Genomic DNA, 13,182 nt, shown 5'->3' with positions numbered 1-13,182 from the left:
TTGTTTTCCTGATTGTTAAACTGTTTTCTTTATCAAGTGTATCATAATTTAATATGTTATGGTACAGCGACCAGTAAAGGCGCTCCCAAACTTTTCCAAATGGAGGGGTGAGATGCTTTTTCTCCAAAGGGTGGGGTTGGGGGGGGGGCAAAACTGATAATTCGCTCAGGGACACATTTAAGTCTACAGCTCATAGTATGGAGGAAATAAAATAAGTAGATTTATGATCCGAACGTAATACTGTAGACACCATCTGAATTTTTCATTAATGATAATTAAAATTACAAATTAAAACACGGAAGAATTATAGATGATGAAATAATTGTGGACGCACAGTTAATTAAAATTGAAAACATAAACTAATTTATCTAGCTTGATTAGTTAATTACTGCCTTAATTATAACCAACACTGACTAATAATTTTAAAATTAGATTATAATTGTAATAAAAGATGCCATCGGTCTGAACTACAGACCAGCTAATTAAAATTGCAATTAAAAGCACATTCAATTAAAAAAAAACGCAATGTTATTAATGTCAGATTTATGGACGAAAAATAAAACCTATTTTAATTTTATAGCAAATTTATTTGAAAAGGAAATTCGTTTGTTCGTCGATGATTTTTTTTTTATGCTAGAAGGGCGTAATGCGATCGGATGATTTGATTGGACAACCGATGAAAAACAAAGGGACTGAACACTGGTGAACAAAACGTGTATTGGTGATATCGAGCTAAGTAGTCGTTACTGTTTGAATTCTGGGGGCTCTAGTTACCGGACCTGTTTGCCTTTATTGTTTGATTTCAATTTGAAATTGTTAGTTAACGACACACGCAAAGACAAGCGCGCTATCAAGGGACGGCTATTTTTGACTGTCGGTGTTGAATCAGCTTTGTTGTGGTGTTTATCTAGATAAAGTACACGCATTTTAATAATGGGTTTTAAAGTGGCGTACCATTAAACGGTTGATGTCAAGCATATTTACAGCTGGGCTAAGGTTTATGTTAAATATTGAGCAGTGGCATAGACAGAGATCTTTCATCGGCAGGGGTGGGGGGGTGGGGGGGGGGGGGGGGGAGGGGAGGGGTTGGTAAGAAACTTGACTCCTGTATATTAAAAAATATATATTTATATACATATATTTAGGCATATATATGTATGTTTCTATATGCATATACATATATATGTAATACATATAATAGACTATAATATATATATATATATATATATATATATATACATACATAAATTAAAAAATTATATATATGTATGTATATGTATGTATGTATATTATATATATATATATATATATATATATATATATATATATATATATATATATATATATATATATATATATATATATATATATAAAAATATATATATATATAATATTCTATATATATATATATAATATTAATATACATCAATTATACATATATATATACATACATACATACATACATACATACATACATTCATACATACATACATAAATACATATACATATATTTACATATATTATCACACATACACACACACACACACACATATATATATATATATATATATATATATATATATATATATATATATATATATATATATATATATATATATACCGAGCTTATATTTTAAGTTTTGCTCATCAGCGATTACTAGTAAGTGGAGCCGATTGTTCCAGTTCCCATCTCCCCTCACCCTCCATGTTACATCCTCCCCTTTGTCCTCCGTGAACCTGCAGGTAAGTTGTGCGTGCTGCACTCTCGAGAGTGCTTCACCTGTCCAGGTGCAGGCCCAGATTCCTCGCTCTCCGGGGAGTCAATATCCTCCATTGAACTTTATCGTTCGGCGTCTACGGTGGTTTTAGGAACAATGGATACAGATCTATACAGGTGATTGTTTACTGGTGTTCTTGACTCAGAGATCAATTACCTAGATTAAAACCAAGACAAATTATTTAGAAATATTAACCTATCTATTGTGTAAGAAATCTGTAACACTATCTTGATCAAGCGTTTGATGAAAAATAAGAAATAACAATTTTCTTTTTTTAAAAATACTTTTATTATCCAATTTAAAACAAATACTGTAAAATAGCTACGCCGTTTGGGTGGATATTTACAAGGTAGTTGAACTGATGTAGAGTGTAATATCAAAGTTAATTTTTTTTTTTTTTTTTTTTTTTTTTTTAAATTAAAAATTCTTAGTTTATATTTTTTTATAAAAACTTGTTGCTACAACACATCTTTTGTGAGAGTGCTTTTAGTATGCTTTGAATGATTTTTTTTTTTTTTTTTTTTTTTAAATACTTTTATTTTCAATTAAAACAAGTACATCAACATCAAATTTTTAAACATAATTTTGAACACCAAATGAAAACGAAAGGTTTTGCAAATGTACGTAATGAATATTTACATAATGTCATGTATTTGATTATAAAAAAAAAATTGCAAAGGATGACAGTAAAAGGGGTGAAGGTCAAATGAAAGTGTCAGAAGTCTGGGTGGGGAGAGGAAAGGAAATTTTTCAGAGAGGGTCAATGGGACAGTGAAACATTTTCTATGTAGGGAAACAACTTAAGTTGACTATTAGTTTTTATTACTAGAAATGGCAGTATAAGTTTTAATGTGGGATCGAACTAAACAACGAAATACTTTATTGTCATCGGTGGTTTTGATTTTGCACAAATATAAAATTAGTTTATTTTCCAAAATTACTATTAACTTATTAGGTACAATTTCGCTCGCACTTAATATTAAAACATTAAACGCAAGCTAGTTTGTTTAAAATTTAATGTACGTTTTCGTTCAAATAAATTAAAATTTAATTATAACTAAAAGAGAGGTTACTTCCCTTTAATATGTTTCTGATTGGAACTTACGTTAGGGGAAGTAAAGGCGGCTGGGCTTGCTGCTGATCACATTATCCCTTCTTATGTTAAGGTCACAGAAACAGATGGAATATACTCTTATTTTTTTTAATTGTCCAAAATATTCATATTTTAATTAATAAGTATATCGTTACATTTCTCCAAGGTTTATTACCAACTTAAAAATAAAAAAATAAAAAAAAATCTTCGCTAAGCCGCTGTGAAAACTTTCAAAACTGATTTTAAATCTTAACAAGAAATAAGAAGCATGGGTCTGAAACAGTGTATAGTTGAACAAGTGTACGTTGTGAGCGTACTCAGCTCTAATCCGTACCCTTCATCTGGTTGACAATACTCAACAACGCTTTGCGCCAAACAAAATTTTACAATTTTTGCTCGCAACAAAAGTTTGGGCAGTCTACCTCTTTAAACATGGGGCAATTTTTACTTTCCACTGGTAAATTTTAATTTCTATCTAACGTTTTACCTATCAAAAACTTGTCGACTAAGGCAATTTTGAATTATTGCCTCTCTCTCACAGCCTATTCCAAGATTATTTTAGAATCGACCCCATTAACTTCCCAGCCTGCTGACATTTATGTTTCTACGAAGTAAATTTGAAACCGTTGTCTATCCAGAGTTTATGATCTAAAAATAATTTACACGATTTTTTTTTAAAAGCTCTAATGGTCAGACGACGCCGGGATTAAACCCGCGTATGACGTCGACATGACGCAAATATCTGTACGCCTCTGAAGCCGTCTAAAAATAACCAAACGGGAAGTACCGAAAATAGACCCCTTAGGTTTAGAAAAAGATGGGGTATTTCAGACATGAGAAACATGAGTCTAAACAAGCCGGCTACTTCCGCTTTCAAACGCTGATAAAAATGGATAAATATTCAAATTTCTCTTTGTTTCGGAGGTTAAGTGTGGTGGTATTTTTGTAATATTTTACTGTGGTCTAGAAGATAGTGGCGTAGTTGGGGCTAGTGGTAAAGTTATGACAGTAGTGCGATAGACACGAGACTTTTGTCTAGTTAGAGCTGTAGAGGTGAGACAGCCACGTAGTTAGGGCTATAGACAAATTTCTTCCAGGCATCACTTCGGGGGGGGGGGGGGGGGTTCAATTCTACCGCCCCCCCCCCCCTCGGAACGAAATGAAACAATTTATATAATTTACATTGAAAATATATACTTTTAACAGTGTCCGCCCCCCCCCCCCCCCGAAGAAAGTCTACCGCCCCCCCCCCCCCTAGAAAATTTCAAGTGCCCCCCCCCCCCCCGGAGAAAAAAGTCTGGAAGAAACACTGCCCCTATAGAGTCAATGGCGTTGTTAGGGCTATAGATGGAAGGCAGTAGCGTAGTTAGGGCTCTAGGATTGTGGCGTAGTTTTGCTAAAGGAAGCAGAGTATCTTTGCATTGTGTTCTTAAAAGAACCAGAACACCAAATCTAGTTTCTACCCAGATTATTAACCCCCCCCCACCCTAAGGACACAACGGAATCAAACATACGTTCGAGTACATCGCACAGGAACGGTCATACCGTCTGAACGTTGACTCGTTTTGATACGAGCGACCAAACAAACACTACATCAAGTACGCACCCTCACAAAAAAAAACGCACGCTCATTAATGAGTCTATCTCCAACACGCATTAGGCCAACGAATAAAGGGAGGAAAAAATTTCACCGAGCCTTGCCAAGGGAAAGAACAATTTAACCTCGTGATTAATGATAATGTAAGCAACAATTAAGGACAACTATATACAAGCAGTATAGTAATAATAAGAATAATAAAACCAACGTCTTTTTTTTGGGGGGGGGGGGGGTGGCGTGCTAAAATTTCCGAGGGAGGGGGGCGAACACTGTTAATTAAAAGTATATATTTTCTATACAAGTTCCATTTTGTTTGGGGAGTGGGGGCTGGGGAGTGGTAGATCTTCTCCTGGGGGGTGGGGGTGGGTCGCTCATGGAAGATGCCTGAAAGAAACTGGGCATTAGGCGCAGCCCCACAACTGTGCTGTGCTCAGCCCCGCGACAATGGTTCCATGCTTTCCAATATAAAAATGTTAGTGGCTCTTTAAACATTTGGAAATTTTGCAGATTGTAGCTTTTGGCTATACCGTCTCAAAAGGTTGCGGACCCTTGGTGTAAACCAATTGTGCAGCATATGCCTTGCTCTATGGATTTGTTTCCTTAGCCCATCTAAGACTAAACTAGAAGACATCAGTTGTTTCATTTTAGAGTGTTGTATGGGTTGTTGTTCTTAGCTATCGAGCCTCATCTGCAAATTGGGTTCGAACTCAGGATTTTTCGCTTAAGCAACCACGGGCCTCATCCACCCGACAACGCCGACCGTTAGAGAAGAAATTAAAAGAAAAAAAACTATGTTAAAGAAATATGCAGTTCGAGAAATAAACGTTGTTGGATCGAGGAAGTACTAAAAATAAGAAATGATGTTAGAGGAGAACTTATCAGACCACTGTGTAATTACTTTTTCGTACATCCGCTAAACGGCAGTAGAATATACATTCATCAGGCCAGTGCGGAGTTATTGTCTCTTTATGGATACACGCCAGTGTACTGTAGTTATTTCCCGATTATTTCCCGACTATCACAGAGTTATAGGGGGTCATCCATAAATGACGTCACGCTTTTTTTAAAGATTTTTACCTCCCCCCCCTCCTCCCCTCCGTCACACGTCGTCACAAAAAGCCAGACCACCCCCTAAAATGACGTCACACATCAGCCTACAACCCCCCCCCCCCCCCTCAAAATTGCAGATGAATTTTTTTTTTTTAAACATCGATATTTTTCCAAAATCTTGTCTGAACTCTGTGAAAATAGAGTATTTTATTTAATTCCTATCACAATTTATTAAAACAGTTTTCTAAAACGCAAAATAACGTCTAAAATTCGTTTACTTACATTGCTTTTTGATAATGCAAAAGTGTGATGTCGCATCTTCTGACCACCCCTCCCCCTCATCACACACCGTCACAAAATTACGGACCCCCTCCCTCCTACGAGTGTGACGTCATTTATGGACGACCCCATAACCATTTACATGTCATACGACTTTAACGCTCTCCCCTTCATTAAAAAGAGGCATTAAAAGAAAGAAATAATCTTAGGGAACGATACAAAAATGATGTTAGATAGAGGAGGAAATTTAAAAAGCCAGGAACAAAACGAATTAAAAATTAAAAAAAAAACTTCTCAGTGTTTTGACAAAGAATAACATAAAGAAATGTTCCTTTTCTTTAAATCCAAGGGAGAGCAATGCCGATTGCTAGAAAATAGATAACTCATCTTGTAGGTTTTCCTATTAAAACTTTACACGTCAAATTTATTTTTCTAGAATACATTTATGCTGTTGAAATGTCAATTAAAATTTAAAATAATTGTTTCTAAAAGTCGTAAACTGATAGTAAGATATAATTAGGCTAAAATGTATATCTAGTAGGGAAAGTGAATTATTACAAAACAGGAGAATGAGCACACAAACAGATTATCTATAAATACAAATCCAGTCCTTTGTAGTACGATAGCTCCACAGTGTTTTAGCAGATCTAAAATATAATCGCAATTTTTTCCCAAAAGATGCCATAATGGCAGGGGTCGGCAACCTTTTGAAGCGGAAGAGCCAAAAGTTATAATTTTCAAAATTTCCCTGGTTTTAAAGAGCCACTAACATTTTTTAATTTCAAATATTTTTTTTTATTAAGATTATTAGTATTTGTGCAAGGAGCTGGAGAGCCGCATCTTGATATCAAAAGAGCCGCAGGTTGCCGACCCCTGCATCATGGGTATCTCAAGAGACAAATGGCTCAAGCGCGGTGTCACTGATGGTCGTACGGCTGCCCTTAAAAAGAAGCGAAAGTTCGAACTTGGTCGCCCACCATCACACACAAAGCTCGGAGCAAGGAGAACACACACGGTCCGGACAATGGGAGGCAACAAGGAATATCGAGCATCACGTCAAGATCATGGAAACCTTTCCTGGGGCAGTGAATCTGTCACTTGCTAGACTCGTATCACTGATGGTGTATACAATACCTCCAACAATGAGCTTGTACGTACATAGACTCTCGTGAAAAGCTGTATTGTACAGATTAACTCTACCCCATTTAGGCAGTGGTGTGAGGCTCATTATGCCACACCCATAGGTCGCAAGAAGGGTGTCAAAGAGGATGCTGCTCTAAACAAAGTTCGCTCTAAGAAAACTCAAAAGAAATACGAGGCAAGAAAGAAGATAGCAAAAGTAGAACCTGCCTTGGATGAACAATTTGCAACAGACAGGCAGAGCTTATGCCAAGATTTCATCCAGGTCTGGTCAGTGTGTGGAAGAGTTGATGAATTTGTTCTTGAGGGCAAGGAACTTAGGGAAGGATAAAAAAGTGATGTTAGATAGAGGAGGAAATTTAAAAAGCCAGGTACAAAACGAATTAAAAATCAGAAAAAAAACCCCTCAGTGTTTTGACAAAGAATAACATAAAGAAATTTTACTTTTCTTTAAGTCTAAGGGAGAGCACTGCCGATTGCCAAAATATAGATAACGCATCTTGCAGGTTTTCCTATTAAAATTTTACACGTCAAATTTATTTTTCTAGAATAAATTTATGCTGTTGAAATGTCAACTAAAATTTAAAATAATTGTTTGTAAAAGTTGTAAACTGATAGTAAGATATAATTAGGCTAAAATGTATATCTAGTAGGGAAAATAATTTATTACTAAACAGGAGAATGAGCACACAAACAGATTATCTATAAATAAAAATCCATTCAAATAATAGTGATCCTGTATGTGTATTCAATCATTTGAAATATGATCGCAATTGTTTACCCTATAGAAATAGATGCCATCATGGGTATCTCAAGAAACAAATGAGCGCGGTGTCACTGATGGTCGTACGGCTGCCCCTAAAAAGAAGCGAAAGTTCGAACTTGGTCGCCCACCATCACACACAAAGCTCGGAGCAAGGAGAACACACACGGTCCGGACAATGGGAGGCAACAAGGAATATCGAGCATCACGTCAAGATCATGGAAACCTTTCCTGGGGCAGTGAATCTGTCACTTGCTAGACTCGTATCACTGATGGTGTATACAATACCTTCAACAATGAGCTTGTACGTACATAGACACTCGTGAAAAGCTGTATTGTACAGATTAACTCTACCCCATTTAGGCAGTGGTGTGAGGCTCATTATGCCACACCCATAGGTCGCAAGAAGGGTGTCAAAGAGGATGCTGCTCTAAACAAAGTTCGCTCTAAGAAAACTCAAAAGAAATACGAGGCAAGAAAGAAGATAGCAAAAGTAGAACCTGCCTTGGATGAACAATTCGCAACAGGCAGAGCTTATGCCAAGATTTCATCCAGGTCTGGTCAGTGTGTGGAAGAGTTGATGAATTTGTTCTTGAGGGCAAGGAACTTAGGGAAGGATAAAAAAGTGATGTTAGATAGAGGAGGAAATTTAAAAAGCCAGGTACAAAACGAATTAAAAATCAGAAAAAAAAAACCTCAGTGTTTTGACAAAGAATAACATAAAGAAATTTTACTTTTCTTTAAGTCTAAGGGAGAGCACTGCCGATTGCCAAAATATAGATAACTCATCTTGTAGGTTTTCCTATTTAAACTTTACACGTCAAATTTATTTTTCTAGAATAAATTTATGCTGTTGAAATGTCAACTAAAATTTAAAATAATTGTTTGTAAAAGTCGTAAACTGATAGTAAGATATAATTAGGCTAAAATGTATATCTAGTAGGGAAAATGATTTATTACTAAACAGGAGAATGAGCACACAAACAGATTATCTATAAATAAAAATCCATTCAAATAGCGATGTTCCTGTATCTGTTTTCAATAATTTGAAATATGATCGCAATTGTTTTCTCTATAGTAATAGATGCCATCATGGGTATCTCAAGAAACAAATGAGCGCGGTGTCACTGATGGACGTACGGCTGCCTTTAAAAAGAAGCGAAAGTTCGAACTTGGTCGCCCACCATCACACACAAAGCTCGGAGCAAGGAGAATACACACGGTCCGGACTATGGGAGGCAACAAGAAATATCGAGCATTACGTCAAGATCATGGAAACGTTTCCTGGGGCAGCGAAGCTGTCACTCGCTAGACTCGTATCACTGATGTTGTATACAATACCTCCAACAATGAGCTTGTACGTACATAGACACTCGTGAAAAGCTGTATTGTACAGATTAACTCTACCACCATTTAGGCAGTGGTGTGAGGCTCATTATGCCACACCCATAGGTCGCAAGAAGGGTGCCAAAGAGGATGCTGCTCTAAACAAAGTTTGCTCTAAGAAAACTCAAAAGAAATACGAGGCAAGAAAGAAGATAGCAAAAGTAGAACCTGCCTTGGATGAACTATTTGCAACAGGTAGAGCTTATGCCAAGATTTCATCCAGGTCTGGTCAGTGTGTGGCAGAGTTGATGAATTTGTTCTTGAGGGCAAGGAACTTAGGGAAGGATAAAAAAGTGATGTTAGATAGTGGAGGAAATTTAAAAAGCCAGGTACAAAACGAATTAAAAATCAGAAAAAAAAACCCTCAGTGTTTTGACAAAGAATAACAAAGAAATTTTACTTTTCTTTAAGTCTAAGGGAGAGCACTGCCGATTGCCAAAATATAGATAACGCATCTTGTAGGTTTTCCTATTAAAACTTTACACGTCAAATTTATTTTTCTAGAATAAATTTATGCTGTTGAAATGTCAACTAAAATTTAAAATAATTGTTTGTAAAAGTTGTTAACTGATAGTAAGATATAATTAGGCTAAAATGTATATCTAGTAGGGAAAATGATTTATTACTAAACAGGAGAATGAGCACACAAACAGATTATCTATAAATAAAAATCCATTCAAATAATTATGTTCCCGTGCATGTATTCAATAATTTGAAATATGATCCCAATTGTTTTCCCTATAGAAATAGATGCCATCATGGGTATCTCAAGAAACAAATGAGCGCGGTGTTACCGATGGCCGTACGGCTGCCCCTAAAAAGAAGCGAAAGTTGGAACTTGGTCGCCCATCATCACACACAAAGCTCGGAGCAAGGAGAATACACACGGTCCGGACAATGGGAGGCAACAAGAAATATCGAGCATTACGTCAAGATCATGGAGACGTTTCCTGGGGCAGTGAAGCTGTCACTAGCAGGACCCTTATCACTGATGTTGTTGTATACAATGCCCTCAACTATGAGCTTGTACGTACATTGACACTCGTGAAAAGCTGCATTGTACAGATCAACTCTACCCCATTTAGGCAGTGGTGTGAGGCTCATTATGCCACACCCATAGGTCGCAAGAGAGGGTGTCAAATTGTCAGAGGAAGAGGATGCTGCTCTAAACAAAGTTCGCTCTAAGAAAACTCAAAAGAAATACGAGGCAAGAAAGAAGATAGCAAAAGTAGAACCTGCCTTGGATGAACAATTTGCAACAGGCAGAGCTTATGCCAAGATTTCATCCAGGTCTAGTCAGTGTGTGGAAGAGTTGATGAATTTGTTCTTGAGGGCAAGGAACTTAGGGAAGGATAAAAAAATGATGTTAGATAGAGGAGGAAATTTAAAAAGCCAGGAACAAAACGAATTAAAAATCAGAAAAATAAACCTCAGTGTTTTGACAAAGAATAACATAAAGAAATTTTACTTTTCTTTAAGTCTAAGGGAGAGCACTGCCGATTGCCAAAATATAGATAACGCATCTTGTAGGTTTTCCTATTAAAATTTTACACGTCAAATTTATTTTTCTAGAATAAATTTATGCTGTTGAAATGTCAATTAAAATTTAAAATAATTGTTTGTAATAGTTGTAAACTGATAGTAAGATATAATTAGGCTAAAATGTATATCTAGTAGGGAAAATGATTTATTACTAAACAGGAGAATGAGCACACAAACAGATTATCTATAAATAAAAATCCATTCAAATAATTATGTACCCGTGCATGTATTCAATAATTTGAAATATGATCGCAATTGTTTTCCCTATAGAAATAGATGCCATCATGGGTATCTCAAGAAACAAATGAGCGCGGTGTTACCGATGGCCGTACGGCTGCCCCTAAAAAGAAGCGAAAGTTGGAACTTGGTCGCCCACCATCACACACAAAGCTCGGAGCAAGGAGAATACACACGGTCCGGACAATAGGAGGCAACAAGAAATATCGAGCAATACGTCAAGATCATGGAAACTTTTCCTGGGGCAGTGAAGCTGTCACTCGCAAGACTCGTATCATTGATGTTGTATACAATGCCTCCAACAATCTTCTTCTTCTTCGTTCTTAATTTTTAGTGTTGGAGGGGATCGAGATTTATCTGCCAGTGGGTTTGAACTCGAGACTTTGTTCGAATTTATCAACCATGAGCTTTTTGCCGGCTCGACCACGCCTCCAACACAATTAAGCGTTACGTGTCAATTGGTTATGCGCCATTGAGGCTATTGACTCCGATTTCAGCCTGCTTTTCTTTTTGGATTTGCTTCCATAGCCTTTGTCCAACCAAGAACAAACTACAAGGCAGCAGTTGTTTAATTTAGGAGTTGTATCTCCTAGAAGAGTGGCTGTCCCCAGCTAACGAGGGTTCGAACTCGAGACTTTTCGGTTTAGCAACCATGAGCTTTTACCGACTCGACCACGCCGACCCCTCCTCCAACAATGAGTGTGTACGTACAAAGACACTCGTGAAAAGCTGTATTGTACAGATTAACTCTACCCCATTTAGGCAGTGGTGTGAGGCTCATTATGCCACACCCATAGGTCGCAAGAGAGGGTGTCAAATTGTCAGAGGAAGAGGATGCGGCTCTAAACAAAGTTCGCTCTAAGAAAACTCAAAAGAAATACGAGGCAAGAAAGAAGATAGCAAAAGTAGAACCTGCCTTGGATGAACAATTCGCAACAGGTAGGGCTTATGCCAAGATTTCATCCAGATCTGGTCAGCGTGTGGAAGAGTTGATGGATTTGTTCTTGAGGGCAAGGAACTTGAGTTTTACATTAGGAAAATGAAGTCCAAGAAGACCAAATAAATAATTTGCAGGGTCACTATTGGGCAAATCAACAGTGTTGCATTTCATACAGATGGAAAAAAAGGTAAAAGCTTACTTTGTTTATAGATTTGATTGGTAAACTGGGTTTCATTTGCTATTGCTACATATAGGTTCATGTTAACATGACTGCCTTAACTGTAAAATGGTTCAATTTTTTAATTATAGCTTTGTCTGTTATTAAGCTGTATAATCCCAACTTGTTTTGTTTCTCTTAAGCTACAGTAGTGGAGGTGAAGATGGTTATGCACTATTTTGATTCAAATTATTTGGACTTTTCTTTTGAGTATTGATAGGATTGCAACTTAGGTATTTATTTGATTGAATTGTAAACACACAAAAAAGACATTTACAAATAAATGAACCGTACCAAAAAAACAAAAAAAAACAAAAATCAACAGATTATAATCATACTAAAATAAAAATATTTTTAAAAATATTTAGCAAGAGATAAAATTATAGTTACATTTAAAAAAAATTAAAGCTCTTTTGGCACCATCGATTAAACTCATTTTAATATTTTTGTATTGAATATAAGCCGTTGTTTAGAGTTATTTTATCAATTGAAATATTTAAAAAAAAAACGCCTTCATTTCCTTCTTGAGATCAACCGGAGTGGCCAGGGAAAGTGAAACAATAAAATTCACAATAATTGTTTTCCATGAATGGCTACAGGACAATACCACCCCACCCTCTCCCGTCAATATACCATCCCCTATCACCACAACCCCCTGACTCTACTAATCCTAATAAAAAATATAAGTGCTAGCTATATTACTAATATATTTCTAGTAATTATTTCTTTGAATATTAATTCTAGCCTTAAATAATTTTGTACATATTTCACAAATGTAATAAACTATTCAATTTTGGTTGAAAAATATGCTGTCTGGCAACAACCAAGTGGAACCACTTGGAGCCAGCTTTTCAAGCCTATTGCCAAATTTCCATCTAGAGATCTGGGTTACTTTCTATACGTTCAACTAGATCTAAATTAAAAAAAAAATTCCTTCACTATGAAAAAAAGATTTACTATATATATATATATATATATATATATATATATATATATATATATATATATATATATATATATATATATATATATATATATATATATACAGAATAAACGATAACATGTCTTTGATAAGAACCCAGTTTCCCATTCCTATCTGATCTTTGAAATTTCTCCTGTCTAATTTGTTCCCTTATTGCCACCTTCCACCCATACTTCGT

The 13,182-nt window shown here is 36.0% G+C and overlaps 5 pseudogenes; all 5 read left to right on the top strand.

The window, feature by feature from the left end:
• The first annotated feature begins 6,677 nt into the window (after positions 1-6,677).
• Positions 6,678-7,268, top strand: LOC131955648 (small ribosomal subunit protein eS8-like; annotated as a pseudogene).
• Positions 7,269-7,739: 471 nt separating this feature from the next.
• Positions 7,740-8,321, top strand: LOC131955647 (small ribosomal subunit protein eS8-like; annotated as a pseudogene).
• A 471-nt stretch (positions 8,322-8,792) lies between these two features.
• Positions 8,793-9,375, top strand: LOC131955646 (small ribosomal subunit protein eS8-like; annotated as a pseudogene).
• Positions 9,376-9,844: 469 nt separating this feature from the next.
• LOC131955645 (small ribosomal subunit protein eS8-like) lies at positions 9,845-10,442 on the top strand (annotated as a pseudogene).
• Positions 10,443-10,912: 470 nt separating this feature from the next.
• LOC131955642 (small ribosomal subunit protein eS8-like) lies at positions 10,913-11,934 on the top strand (annotated as a pseudogene).
• The last annotated feature ends 1,248 nt before the right edge of the window (positions 11,935-13,182 follow it).

This window comes from Physella acuta, unplaced genomic scaffold (genome assembly GCF_028476545.2).
Source record: "Physella acuta isolate Inbredline_101_S28 unplaced genomic scaffold, ASM2847654v3 ptg001090l, whole genome shotgun sequence".
In the NCBI taxonomy this organism is placed as follows: domain Eukaryota; kingdom Metazoa; phylum Mollusca; class Gastropoda; family Physidae; genus Physella; species Physella acuta.
The sequence above is the reverse complement of the archived record's forward strand: the minus strand, read 5'-3'. Positions and strand labels throughout refer to the sequence as shown.